Below are 15,340 nucleotides of genomic sequence, written 5' to 3' on the forward strand. Positions count from 1 at the left end.
TATGACCTGTAGTTAAGATGATATCCTCATACACATAAATATATAAACCTTTTTTAAATGTTTCAACTAAAAATTATACAGTGATAACTGAATGTAATGGAGTATTCTAAAAGAGAAATAAAAAAATGAGGAAAACTGAATAAACTATGAGCTTTAGTTAATACCAGTTTATCAATAGTGTTCATTAGTTGTATTAAGCCCAGCTGACAAGTGTAAAATGGTAGGAATTTAGTACAAGGTCTATGGAAACTACGTATATCTTTTTTTTTCTACAAGTATTCTAAAAGACAAAGAGAGGAGGTTGTTTGGGTTTTGCTTGTTTTTATTGTTGACTATTTAAGAGTTCTGTTGTTTTTGTGAGAGTTTTGTTATATATATTCCAGGCTGACTTTGAAATTTACTATTTAGTCCAGGCTGGCCTCCAACTTACTACAGTCCTCCTGCCTCAGCTTCCTGAAAGCTAGGATACAGGTGTAAACCTGGCAAACTGTAATTTGTTTTTGTTTTGTTTTTCAAGATATTTTGTTTTTCTCTGTAAAGTTCTGGCTATCCTGGAACTCACTCTGTAGACCAGCCTGGCCTCAAACTCAGAGATCTGCCTTCCCAAGGTCTGGTATTAAAGATGTACACCTCTACCTGGCAAGATGTTTTAATTACATAAGTAATATGCTTTTAAATTCAAGTATTCAGTTGAGTAAATTCATATAATCTTGAGAAAAGTATTAATGCTAAAGTGTATCACCGTCTCTGTCAACTACTACCTAGAAAAGGCACCAACTAGCCTACCATGTTTAGAACAGACCAATATTCTGTGACATATAGTATTATATACTGTTTTCTTTTAGTTTGCTGAGATTAGAAAAACAAAATATAAAAATGTCATTATACAAAGTTGCACTAGTTTCATATGTGGAGCAAGGTAAATATATTTCCTAAGCAGAACTGTTTAAGAAAAACCAGGGTTTTGTTGGTTGGTTGTTTCTTCAGGTCTTGCAGAGCAGGTGATTGAATCCATGGCCTCCCTCCCACATGATAAACAAACTCTACACCTAAGCAATGCATTCAGCCGTGAAAAGCCAGCTTTTATGTTTACTATCACCCACAGCAAACCTTATCTTAAGCTGCCAGAAGTTATGGCTGAGCCAAAATATGGTACAAACCAGTAATTCCAGCATTCAGGAGGCTGAAGCAGATGACTCCTCGGTTTGAAACTAGCCTAGGCTATATAAACCCTATTTAAAATAACCAGGGTCTTGGCTAGGGATGCACCTTAGTAGTAGAATGATTGTCTGGGTTCAGTCCCCAGCAATGAATATATACAAAGCCAGGTCTGTAGAGGTAACACAAGCAGTTAAGAACACTAGTTACTCTTGCAGGTGACGCTGGTTCAAGTCCTAGCCACCACAAGGTGGTATACAACCATGTAACTCTAGTTCCAGGGGATCCAACTCCCTTTTCTGACTTCCACAGGCACCAGACATGTGTGGGTCCTCATGCATACATGCAGGAAAACATCCACACATTTAAATTTTTAAAAAGGCAATAGCCAGTGGCTATGTAATACCAGTACTTGGGGGAGCTGATATAAAAGAGTTCAGTGCCAGCCTAAGCTATACAGTAAGTTAAACCAAACTGGGCCACAGTGACAATGTGTCTACCTGGAGAGTGACAGAGACAAAGACAATGTAGAATGGCTGTGGTCAAATAGTTTCCAGTGACTAGAAGCAGTACATACACAGATGTTAGGAAACAGTAGTAACTGCTACATTTCAAGTTTGTACTCTGCATCACCTCAGCGCCTGAATACTCCAATTTTATCCATGAAATACTATGACATTTTTGTTTCAGTTTAACACTGGGAGCTGACCCTATACCCATATGCATGCTAAGCATGTGCTCTACCAACATTTCCAGTCCTGAAGGAAGAAGCCCCTTTTCCTTTCATTTCATTTCATTTATTCACTTGGGTTGGGGGAGATGTCACGCTTGGGGGAGTCAGTTCTCTCTCTACCATGTGGACTCAACAAATGGGACTCAGGATCTCAGCACTGGCAGCAATCCCCCTTTACCTACAGAGCCGTCTAAAGATTTGGGGAAATTTGTTTGTTTGTTTTGCTTTTGTGGGCTGTTGTTGTGTTGTTTTGAGACAGTCTTGAAACTCACTGGAGAGGGAGAGACAGAAGTAGAGGCAGTCAGTTCTCTGTGAATTCAAGGCCAGCCTGGTCTACAGAGCAAGTTCCAGGACAGCCAGAGATGCACAGAGAAGCCCTCAAAAAACTCTGCCTCCCAAGTGCTGCTACTAAAGGTGTGTATGTACCACTACACCTGATGATACATAAGTAGTTTTGATTACAACATAGAGCTACATAGCTGAGGAAAGTAAAAACGATTTAATTTCCCAAGGTCAAATTAGTAAGATGTAGAGTTGAGATGAGAATTTAGTTATATCTAGTTTTAGAATTTGGTTTCTCCACCACCCCCCCCCCATGTGTGTGTGTATGTATGTGTGTGTGTGTGTGTGTGTGTGTGTGTGTCTCTGTCTGTCTGTCTGTCTGTCTGTCTGTTTGTCTGTCTACTAAACCGTTCATTTGTCTCCCAGCTGTGAGAACTTTATTATGGTCAAGGTTACTACTTACAGTTGCCTAACTCAGTAAAATTAGAATTAGGAATTGTTGGGAAAAGGAGGATGGAAGAAGCTTAGAGAGAGTGAGGAATGAGTATGACCATAATATAAATGAGTATGAAACTGAATGAATTAATTAAATGTAAGCAAGTAACTGCCTCACTCTTGGAACAAGTACTCATATGTAAGTCAGAGTGCAGACAATGGCCACCTTTTCTTAAAGCTTCTGTCTGGCAATGTAAGTTTTAGTTGGACTTCAGGACTAAATAATCTCAACTCCCTCAAATTCTAAGAAAGAAGTGATATATAAAAATTTAGAAAAAAAAATTGCTAGGAATTATCCCAGAATATTATCCCAAATCCAGGCATGACTGCACGCTTGCCGTGCTTGTTGCTCTCTTGGAAGAACGGAAGATAGCTTATAACTAACTGTTAACTGCAACCCAGGAGGAGCTGATGCCCTCTGCCAGCCTACACACACACACACACACACACACACACACATTGTAAAAGTAAGTAAGAGATGGAAAGATGGCTCAGTAGCTAAGACAAATGGCTGCTCAGCCAGAGGACCCAGGTTCAATTCCTGCACACAAATGGAAACTGACTATAACTTCAGTCCCAGGGAATCTGACACCTTCTTCTTGCCTCCACAGACACAGCAAACACGTTGTAGAGACGTACATGCAGGCAAAACACCCACATATAAAATACGAATAAATATAACTTTTTAAAAAAGAAAAGCAAAGCAGTACCTACACAGTGCAATTTATCACATGTACCACACATATTCTGTATTTCTTTGTTGTTACTGTTTTAAAGCCGTCTCATGCAGGCCAGACTAGCTTCAAATTCACCTGTGTAGTCAAGGATGATCTTGAGTTTCCATCTCCATCTCTGAGCACTGGGATTACAAGGGGCACTACAATGCCAGGCCAGCTTATAAAGTGTTGGGGGTTAAACCCAGGGCTCCAGAGATGTTACACAAGCACTCTAACAACTGGAGTATAGCTCCAAGCTGGGATGTTGATGTTCTAATAATCATAAGCATTCAATCATCATTACTATCATTGACTGTGTTTCTACTCAAAAGAAAACTCCTGGCCTAAAACATTAGTTATTATGGTGTGTGGGGTGCGGGGTGACAGAGCATGCTCAGCACAGAAGGAACAAGGAGGTCAGCGGGCAACTTTCTCCAGTCAGTTCTTTCCTTCCACTTTCACACCAGTTCTAGAACTGAACTCAGGTCAACAGACTTTCACAGCAAATACTTTTCCTACTGAGTCATCTCCTTGGCCCCAAAATAACTGTTCAATATAACCCAACTATTAAAATGCCCTCATTAAAAAAAAAATCTCATTTGATCTAGAGAAACTGATCAGGAGGTAGGAGTACTCACTGCTCCTGCAGTTCCCAGTACCCCCACAGTGGCTCAAATTGTCTGTAACTCCAGCTCCAGGGAATCAGATGCCTTCCTCTGATCTCCTAGAGCACTTATCTGGTGCACAGATGTACACACAGACAAAAAAAAACTCATACATATAAAGTAAAAAAATTAATCTTGAAGAATGGCATGCATAATTTCTACTATTTTATATAATGCCTAAAAAAAAAAGAACTCCATAATTGTTAGCTCTTGGGCTGGAGAGATGGCTCAGTGGTTAAGAGCACTAAACCTCTTCCAGAGGCCCTGAGTTCAATTCCCAACAATTACACAGTAGCTCACAACTGTAATAGGATCCAATACCCTCTTCTGTTGTGTCTAAAGACAGCGACCGTGTACTCATATAAATAAAATAAATAAATGTTTTTTTAAAAGTGTTAACTCTTACTGTCACTGCTAATTATTATGTTTTAAAATAATGGAACAAAAGCTCAGGGCTAGAGAGATGGCTAAACACCAACTGTAACTCAGTTCTAGAAACTCTGATGCCTCTTCTGGGATCTAAGAAATCCACACAACAGATGAGCACCCCTCACAAAATGATCTTATAAATACCACACTTAACTGTAGTCATTTACCTACATCTGTTTCCCTCACAAGACTAGTTTTTACGGTTGGAGAGATAGCTTAGCAGTTAAGAACACTTGCTACTCATCTATAGGACCTATAATTTGCCTATAATTCCAGTTCTGAGGGATCCAATACACCTCTTCTGGCTCCCACAGGCCTCTGTATACATTTGGTGCACACACATAGATTCAAGACACAAACATACACATAAAACAAAAAAAAAAAAATTGTTTTAATTAGCTAGAGAGATCTCTCAGTTAAAAGAGCACTTGTTGGTGCTACAGAGATGACTCAGCAGTTAAGAGCACTGACTGCTTTTCCAGAGGTCCTGAGTTCAATTCCCAGCAACCACATGGTGGGTCACAACCATCTGTAATCAAAATCAAATGCCCTCTTCTGATGTGCCTGAAGACACCTACAATGTACTCACATACATGAAATAAATAACTAAATCTTTTTAAAAGGAAGAGGGTACTTGTTGCTCTTGCAAAGGGTCCAGGTTCAGTTCCTGCCACCAACATAGCAGTTGACAACTATCTGTAACTCCAACTTCAGGAAATCCAATGGCCTCTCTGACCCAAGGTCTGCAGACACACATACAGTGCATATATAGACAGGCAACACACAGAACACTTGTATACAAAAGATGAAAAATGAAATAATGCAAATATTTTAGGAAATGTTTTTAAGTTTTTAAAAACACTCAGGTCACCATGCACACCTTTAATCCAAGCACCTGGGAGATAAAGGCATGAGGTTCCAGGCCAGCCAGATTAATAAATAAATAAGCAAGCAAGCAAACACTCAGAGAAAGTCTTAAAGCCATTTTCTGTTGGAATGTTAATGGCTAAATGGCTAAAGGATACATTATTTTAGAAGGTCAAAACTAGATTCTTTGCCAGGCAAAATGGTGCACGCCTTAATCCCAGCACTCAGAAAAGGCAGGCAAATCTCTGCTAATTTGAGGCTCACCTGATATATATATAGCACAGTCCAACTAATTTATTTTCTCTTCCTTCCTTTTTTCCTTTCTTCCATCTTTCTGTTCTTCTAGCAGGGTCTTACAGTACAGCCTAGGAGGGCCTCAAACCTTCATGAGACTCCTGCCTCACCTTCCTAAACATTGGGATCATAGATACGCAATATTATACCCTCTGAGATAAAACACTTTCTGGTGGAAAAAAAAAAAAACAAAAACCTAAAATTGCTTCTTTCTTAAGCTTCTCTGGTACAGAAAGCTCTCAGTCAGATGCAAGTGACTCATGCCTATAATTCCAGCACCTCAAATACTGAGACAGAAGGAACACTAGCAGTTCAAGGCTAGCCTGGGCTGCACAGTGATACCCTATCATCAGAGAAAAAAAAAAGCAATATTTTTATTTGTAAGCATCCCAAAATCTGTCTGAGGTACTACACCCTTTACACATAATATATATTGAGAGTGGGTTAAAAATAGATCAGTTTAGTCTAAGTTCGAAATTTTTAAAAATTTAATTGGTTGTAAGTTCCTTGCCTGGATATATGTGTATGTGTACCACATGTGTGCCTGGAGCCCATGGAGGTCAAAAGAGGGCATCAGATCCCCTGGAATTGAATTACAGACAGCTGTAAGCTGCCTCATGGGTGCCAGGATCTGAATCCAGGATTTCTGAAAGAGCGGTACATGTTCTTAACCACTAAGCTAGTCCACAAATTTCTTAAATTTTAAAACCATAAGCATTTATAATGGGAATGTACCTCAATGATAGAGTGCTTGCCTAACATGTCCAGGGGCTGGGTTTGAGCTAAAGCACCACAAAGGTTTAAAAAACAAACCAGTATTTAATCCAAATAATTGCTTGGGAGAGTGCTGCTTGGCTCTAACTCTGATCATGAAGTAAAGGAAAAGAGCTACTAGCTCCCCGCCCCCTTCTTTTTAATAGTTTTACTTTTCCGATTGAAAGCCAGTACTCAATCCTTCAAGAATCATAGAAAAGAATTAATAAAATATTCGTTCATTAGTAAGCAACAGAAGGAAAAGAACTGAACATGTTTGACAACATGCTTTCTTCTAGTCTCAGTGTGGGTGTATCAGAATTACATAGAAGCAAGACCAAGCAAGCACCTTTCTGGATAGACGGCTTAGATAATGAACAGACATCCTGTCTGCTTTATAGTTACAGGAGTATGCGTACAGCCTTGCCTTAAGAAAATCACTTACCAAGAAAGGTATAAACACATTCCCAGGCCTAGACAAAACTGTGGCCTAGATGTCTCTTGTATGCATGAGGTCCTGGGTTTGAACCACAGCACATATGCACACACAAAACAAAACAACACAGTGTTTTGTTGTTGCTGTTTTGGATGGGATGTTTTTTGTCTGTTTTTGAGACAGGGTCTCCAATAACTATAAAACTCATTCAATAGCCAAGGCTAGCCTTGAACTCTTATTCTTCTTGCCTCCAGAACTGAATGGCTCTGAACTGAATAGCTCAAATTCCAAGTACATATTCTACCTGCCAGACATGCTTGTGCACACCTCCTCTGATCCCAGTGAGTTTGAGACCACCCTGGCCTAAGTTTTAGGACAGTTAGGGCTACGGAGAGAACCTGTCTCAAAAAACTAACCAAGGAAAAAAATCACAAGTGTACACCACCACACCTGACTGTAAATTATGTAATTTATTTATTTCTTTCAGGTAGAAATAGTAGATATCAAATTCATCTTCACACTCAAAAGAAACAGCTCAGCAGTTAAGAGCACTAACTTCTCTTCCAGAGAAACCAGGTTCAATTCATACCACTCCCATGACTATTTGTAATTCCAATTCCAGGAGATGTGACATCCTCCTCTGGTAGCCACAGGTAATGTATGCATGTGCTACATGAACATATGTGTGGGCAAAATACCCATACACATAAATCTCAAAACAATTAATATTACTTATTATCACTATTTGTTATATTTTAAATACTCCGATTTTACTTTTTCATTACTATCATGTGTGCATGTGTGTAACGTGTGTAGTGGTGTGCATATGGAAGTTAGAGGACAACCATGTGGAGGTGATTCTCCACTTCTTTTACTTGTCCCAGGGATGGAACTGAAGCTGTCACACTTACATGGCAAGAACCCACTAGGCCATCTTGCTATCCCTGTTAATCTTTTCTAAATAACCCTTTTCTAACTCATTCATTTACAAACATAAACCATGAGAAACTGAGGTATCAGTGAATATTGAACACTTGCTCTGGGCACTACAATGAAGAGTTCAGAGCTGGGTCTCACCCTAGGAACAAAACAAAACTGTACTTTTTGAAATGTTTTTATAAAATCATAATATAAGGATGGTGGTACTCATCTTTAAGCCTAGCACTCAGGAGACAGAGGTGGGAGAATGTCTTCTAGGTTCAAGGCCAGCCTGGGCTACAGGTACAGAACAAGTTCCAGAATAGCCAAGGATACATAGTGAGACCATGTCTCAAAAAATAATAATTATTATTACTATCGTTTAGTAATAACTACTACTATTATTATTTATTATTATTATTTAAGCAGTTTCCAAAATGTTTATTTCATAAAGAAATTACTAGTTCCAATTCTTTTACAATTGAAAACAATTCGGAAGCTAAGAATGATAAGAAATTCTATACTAACACTAGTTTGTGTAGTTTATATGCTACAAATAGTTAACTAAAACTCTTTCCAGCTGAGTAGCAGTGGTGCAGGCCTCTAATCTCTGCACTCAGGAGGCTGAGTCAGTGAGGTTGGTCAGAGCCACACAAAGAAACTCAGTCTCAAAAAAGAAAAACAAAAAAACAAAACAAAAACAAACAAAAAGTTTTCCAGCCTAAGGAAAAAGTATTTGTGCAGTAAAAACACTATTCTTCCAGAGGGATTCTATTTGTACAAGCTTAAAAAAGAAAAAAAATATATAATTTACCCTTGAGATTCCTAGAACATGTAAACAATTCCTTCTCCCCAATTCTTTCAAACGTTCCTTGAAAGAATAATTCTAGAAAGAAATGGAACCCATGGCACCTACCTGTAATCCCAACACTAAGGCAGGATCTCAAGTTTGAGGCCAGCTTGAACTACATTATAAGACTTTGTGTCAAAAAAAGAAAAATAGAAAAGATCAAAGAATAAAGTAAATGCCTTAGTACTAAGATGTGCCTGCTTTTCCTCTTAACTTTTCTGCAAACATGAAGGATAGTTTTTAAAATTCTTATTTAGGGGCTAGAGAGATGGCTTTGCAGTTAAGAGCACTGGCTGCTCTTCCAGAGGTCCTAAATTCAATTCCCAGCAACCACATGTTGGCTCACACCATCTATAATTGGATCTGATGCCCTCTTCTGGTGTGTCTGAAGACAGCAATAGTGTACTTATACATAAAATAAATAAATCTTTTTAAAAATGCTTATTTAGTATTTTATGCAGTTTATTTAACTGCAGCTCATTCCATTTAAAAAGCAAATTTTACAGTTAGCTATACCCACAAAAAGTTAGACTATATCTGTACAGTCTCCAACATCCTATTGTCAGACCATACAAACGTAGTTCCTTGTACAGTTGTAGGTGCTGCATGCACCACAGGAGAGTGGTTCAGCCTGCTCAGTGGAGCAAACTAGTGAACAAAGAAATGGCAACACTGGGACAGTAACCAACAAGGCACCAAGAGAGGAGGACTTACTCCTTAAAAAAATCTAGGCTAGGCATGGTGACAGAACTTGAAAAGTATAGACAAGAGAGTCAGGAGTTCAAAGTTACACATGCAACTTTTTTCAAACAAACAGTGGACACACAAACACAATTCCAGTACCCTTTAGAAATACACATACAGAGAAATCATGAACCAGAGATGTTGACTCCTGCTCATAAACCCATTATTTAAAAGATAAGGTCTCCCATCGCAAGTCTGCTGTCTATCTGGGCTACAAAATGAGATCCTGCCTCAAAAAGGGGGAGGGGGTGAGCAAGGAGGACAGAGGGCCTAGGGACATGTCTCAGTGGATAAAATGCTTGTCATGCAAGCATGAGGTCCTAAATTCCATCCATTACCTACATAAAAAGTCTGCTGTTATGATTCATGCTTAAAATCCCAGGACTGGAGAAGCAGAGACAGGAGGATCCTAGGGACTTGTTGCCAGCCAGTCTAGCCAGCCAATCAGTGAGTTCCAGGTTAAATAAACAATGTTATCTTGAAGCATAAAATGGAAGCCCGGTGATGGTATACACCTTTAATCCCAAGGGAGGTAAAGGCCAGTGAGCATATCTCTGAGTTTGAAGTCAGCCTGGTCTACAGAGAATTCCAACACAGAACTACACAAAGAAACCAATCTCTGGAAAAAAAGAAAGAAAGAAGGTGGAAAGCAATAAAGGAAGACACCATCATCAGTTTCTGGCTTATACATTTACGTATCCCCCACTGAAAGATGACTGTGAGAAAGCAAAACAGAGTATTATTCCACAGATTATTTATTAAAAGGGGAAAGGAATACCTTTACAAGAAAAGTCTTCTGAGACTCCTTAATCAAAAATATGTCATTAGTTAAACTAGCATCAGTCGGTGTTTCTTATAGAGCACAATGAGAGAGATTTAAAATCAGTTTGGCATGCCAGCTAAAAATGTTTAGTCTGAATCTGACTTAAAAGAACTCTGGGACAAATCCAACTAGAGCAGCACTCTGAGGGCTGGATATAACTCAATGGGAGAAACACCTCAGAGAAAATCATAAGGAAATAAAAAAGCCAGAAAAGGGCATTTGACAACCAAATGATGCATTTGTTACTATGCTGTAATGTGACTGATTGCTGGGGTCCAGCTCTATAGTGTCCCACATGCTATATCTAGAGTCTGATCCCTAACACTGAAAAATAAGCAATTAAGTAAATAAAAACAGATAACAAAACAAGGAAATATGTCTTACTCTTTGCTGTGTTTTGTTTTGTTTTTTTGTTTTGTTTTAACAAAGAGTCTCACTTTACAGTTCTAGCTAACCTAAACCTCATCATGAAGATCAGACTGGTCTTGAACTCAAAAAAGTTCACCAGTCTCTGCCTCCTAGGTGCTGAGGGGAGTGGGGGAGATTTAAGTTACAGATTTTACAAGTCCAGTCCAGCACAGACAACGGGGAAGAGAAAAGCCGTAGAAGTACATAACACTTGTACGCAGCTCTCCAGAACTGCTGACACCACCGCAGTTCTTCCTCACACACATGCACCTGCATGTTATTAAGATTAAAGTGCAAGCGTCAAACATGCTAGGCAACTGCTCTACCATCAAGCTACATCATCTGTCCTGCCTTAGTCTTTAGGAAAAGAAAACAAATGCTGGGCAGTGGTGCTACACACCTTTGATACCAGTACCTAGGAGGCAGAGGCAGGCATGAGTTCCAGGACAGCCAGGGATACACAAAGAAACCCTGTCTCTAAAAAACAAACAAACTTAAGGAAGGGAAGGGAGGGAACTGACACACACTATCACCATTGTCACCACCTCCTATCTTTATTCCCTTACAAGCATTTCAACTTCAGTAAGAATTATACTAGTAAGAACTACAAACACAATCTCCAACGGCACCTGTACCAATTTATACTCTATATGTTATAACTAAAATTATCATTTCTGCTACATATCCACCAGTCACTGTCAGATTAAAACTTCTTTTAATCAGCTAAATGTAGTGGCTGAAGCAAGAGGATCTCTGTATATTGCAAGCCAACCTGGTCTGCATAGGAAGCTCCAGGCAAGCCAGGCTACACTGTGAGACCCTCCGCCCCCCCCACACACACATACACACACATTACCTCAATGAAAGATGTGGCACCATTTGTTTATTTCAATTTGCATTCCCTAATTTAATAATAAAACTATCATTAATATATAGTCTAGAACTACTTTTCTTCTTCGACAAAAACAAATTTATATCCCTCAACACAGAAAGTAAGAGTAATTAAGAAAAGACAATAGGGTTGGTGAGACTGAGACAAGTTCCAGAAAAGTCTCGGCACACAGCAAGATGCTGCCTTCAAAAACAAGCAAAAGAAACCTCAGCAGAACAAAAAGAACTTGACCTACAGACCTCTGGTTTTTCATTTTATGATAATGGGAAGGTGAGTATAAGAAATCCTACATGGCATCATGTGCTAGTAAGGGCTAATGTAATGCCCATATGAAAACAGCAGTTGTGAGATGATTTCCTAGATGAGCCAGGCATGATGACACATGCTTATAATCCCAACTCAGAAGGCGGAGGAAGAACAGGAAGTTCAAGGTCAGTTTGGTCTACATAGTGAGTTCCAGGCCAGCAAGAGCTACACAGTGAGACCCTGTCTTTAAAAACAAAAACAAAATAATCATCCTAGGCTACATATCAAGTTGGAAGCCAGAAGGAGCTAAAAAGAGAAAGGAAGGAAGGAAGGAAGGAAGGAAGGAAGGAAGGAAGGAAAAAGGAAGGAAGGAAGGAAAAAGGAAGGACAGATTTCTTTATCCATGGACCATTTACTGAGCACCTACTATGCAGTAGCCCTTATTCTAGCACAGCAATAAAAACAAAGTCTCCATTGTCATGAAGATGGCAAGGATGGAAGGAAGAAAAAAATTTAAATATTCAACAAGTACATGAATAACCTAACAGCAGTTGGATATATGGCATAAAGAAAACAAAGAAGCAGGGCATAAAGATTTGACACTCTTAAGGGCCACCTGGGTCACACAGTGAGTTCCAGACTACCCTGGGCAACTTTGTGAAAGACCCTGTCTCAAAATGAAAAAAAATCTACAGAAATGAGTGAAAAGACAGCTCAGTAACAGAGCACCTGTCCAGAATGCCTGTGGCCCTGAGGTACCACCTGAAGAGCACCAGAAACCAAAGAACTTGAAAGAGAATTTAAAAAAATTACCAGCTTCCTGACTATATAATCTATATGCGATTTTTCATATATAAAAAAATAACAACTGAAGACATAGTTGAGCCTGCCACTTTTCACTTAGAAAAAAATATAAGGATCTCTTTCTATTTAAAACCTACATCACCTTTATGATTTTAAGAAAACCACAAATGGGGGCTGGCTGCACACTCGTAGTGTGCTTGCCTACTATTTCACGGCATGTGTAAAGCCCTAGATTCTATCCACAGCAATGCAGAAACAATAAAAAAGTAAAGTCCATTTATTTTAAGAGGAGAAGGAGGGCTGGGAAAACTGCTCAGTTGGTGGTGCTTCCCACACAAGTGAGGACTTGAATTCAGATTCCAGGCTCCTATGTAAAAAGCCACAACAGCAACAGTACCTGTAATCCCTGGACTGGGAATCAAAGACAGTGGGACACTGGGCAAGCTAGTAGGGAGATCTTGTCTCAAAAACTAAGGTGGAGAAATGGAAAGACATTCAACATGAAACTCTGGCTTCCAAAAACATATGCACACACACGTAAACACATGAATATTTGCATACCCATACAACACACAAACACTAGAAGGTAAGAGAAAAAGAAAATCAGCAAATACTAAAATTTCTTTTCACAAGCTTCAGGGGCTTGAAAGTGTGGAATGCCTCAGCACAAAAAAATCAAAAGGCCAAACACTCACTTCCTCTTCTTCCTCACAGTATTTGCTGATTGCCCAGTACACTAGATGAAATACCTACGATCTGTTCTATCTTTCAAAACTACACTAGTATCGTTCATATGTGTTTTTAAAGGGCAGGAGAAGTGGCTTACACCTATATCCCCAACACTTAGAAGACAGAGGCAGGACCACAAAGCGAGTTTGAAGCCAGCCTAGTGTACATAGCCAGTTTTAGGTGAACAGGGGGGTATTCAGTCCTTGATTATAAAATTCTTTTGCCATGTATATAGTCTCATTCTGTCTGCTTTTCTTTTTTCCTCTCTCTTCTTTCTTACTGAATGACAAAATCTGGGGACTGCTAAGTCCCCTCCAAAGCTTCTTTATTTCAGGAATTCTTAATCATTTTGTGCACGATTCTACCTCTTTGATAGTCTAGGGAAGTTTAAAGTCCCCTTCTCAATGTGATCTTAAAAGCAAAACTCCTATGAATACAGAAGAAACCTATTATACTGACATATTATGAAATGAAAAACTAACATGTATAGCTATACCTTATTACATAAGATATAACAGAAACTCAATAACTCAAAGAAATCCATCAAAAAACAGATGATATTCTGAAAAGGCTCCAACTCTAAACATGGCACAAAAATATCTGTAATTTCTCTTGGTGACAAACTCACAGAGATTGCTAATACTATTGTGGTTTGGTGCCTGCTTTCATAACTAAAGGCAACAGTCAGTTTCAATTACTAGTTTGTAAATAAAGGTGTAATTTTACCCTCATTCTCTCTAAAGGACCAGTTATAGTCTATCTACATTCAGTTCACTTAGGAACCCCGGAACTCTAGTTCCAAGCCCCCATCCTTTTGCCCAAATTCAAAATTTTCATTTTATTAAGCGTAATTTAATTAAATTTTAACGTTAAAAAAGTCTTCCTCGTTCCTACCGTTCATCTGACACCTCGCCTTATCTTACTTTATTTATAATTATGCATTGAATCTCGTTCGTTTCTGAGGTCTGCCCAGCCAGCACCCGTGACTATTGCGTCCGTCAATAAAAGACGACATTGAAAAAAGAAAGATGGAAAGAACAGACACTTCCAAACCACCACCAGCAAGTGCACAGACCCCAAGCCCGGCGCGCCTTTGCGGATGCACGGCGTCTCTAGCCCGGAGCGTCCTGAGAGTCCTGGCGGCGCTCCCAAGTCATTCGGTCCGCTCCCGGCCTCCAGGGCTCGGCTGCCCACCTGTCCCGGACGCCCACAGAGGCGACCCCGCGCCACTGCCCCCCTTCCCGCTGAGTCGCGCTCCCGCCCCATCCCCCATGCGCCCTGTGTCCCCGCCGCCTCAGGCCGGCCGCCGGGGCCCGCACGCCGCCACCGCTCTCGCGGGGCCGGGCCGCACGGCTTCCCACCCGAGCGTCGCCGGGCGCGGGGCAGGCCCGGGGCCCCGGGATCGGGGCGGGGCGGCCGTCAGGCGCGGGCTGCGGTGCTAGGCCAGACGGCGGGGCACGCGGCGCGGGCCGGCCGGGGACGCGCACTCACCGGTGAGGTCATGCGGAAGACGGCGCCCAGGTCCTCGCCGGACGGCCACTCGACCTCGGAACCGTCGTCCTCGCCGCGAACTGCCACCGCCGCCCAGCCGCCGCCACAGACAGCCAGTCGGTTCCCTGCCTCCTGCGGCGGCGCTGCCCCCTCACCAGTGCGCGTGCGCGGCGCCGCGGGGGCCCCTGGGATCGGTGGTCCGGACTGCGGCCGCCCTTCCGCTCCGGGTCGCGAACCGCCTTGCCGAGACCTGTCCGCCGATCCCCGCCCTCGCGTCTCCGAGTACCTGGTGCTGGAGAAGACGTATGGAAAGAAAAAAAATGACACTCCTCACTTGCTCGGAACATCACATCATCCAATGATTTCTCTTTCTCTCTCCCTCCTTTTCACTTAAAAGCTATACCAATTGGACAGTATCTTCATTTTTAGCTAATAAATATAATTTCCCACTTCTCGTTTTGTCGATTTTTATTGTAAGCCATATAGTTACATTAAATAGGTTTAGATCGGTTTTGTTTTGTTTTAACAAAAATGAAACATGACGCGTCAAATTAACAGAAGTGAACAGTCATAGAAACCTTAGAGTTAGAACATACTTAAAAGTCAT

General features: G+C 40.7%; 1 protein-coding gene across 7 annotated transcripts in view; it reads right to left on the reverse strand.

The window, feature by feature from the left end:
• Positions 1-14,871, reverse strand: part of GAPVD1 (GTPase activating protein and VPS9 domains 1) — a 69,800-nt gene extending 54,929 nt beyond the window's left edge. For all 7 annotated transcript variants that reach the window (XM_080927320.1, XM_080927318.1, XM_080927319.1 and 4 more), the window contains exon 1: positions 14,734-14,871. The gene's annotated coding sequence lies outside the window, so the exon portion shown is untranslated. The remainder of the gene's footprint in view (positions 1-14,733) is intronic.
• Positions 14,872-15,340: the final 469 nt, after the last annotated feature.

Source organism: Micromys minutus (genome assembly GCF_963924665.1).
Source record: "Micromys minutus genome assembly, chromosome: 13".
Taxonomy (NCBI): Eukaryota; Metazoa; Chordata; class Mammalia; order Rodentia; family Muridae; genus Micromys; species Micromys minutus.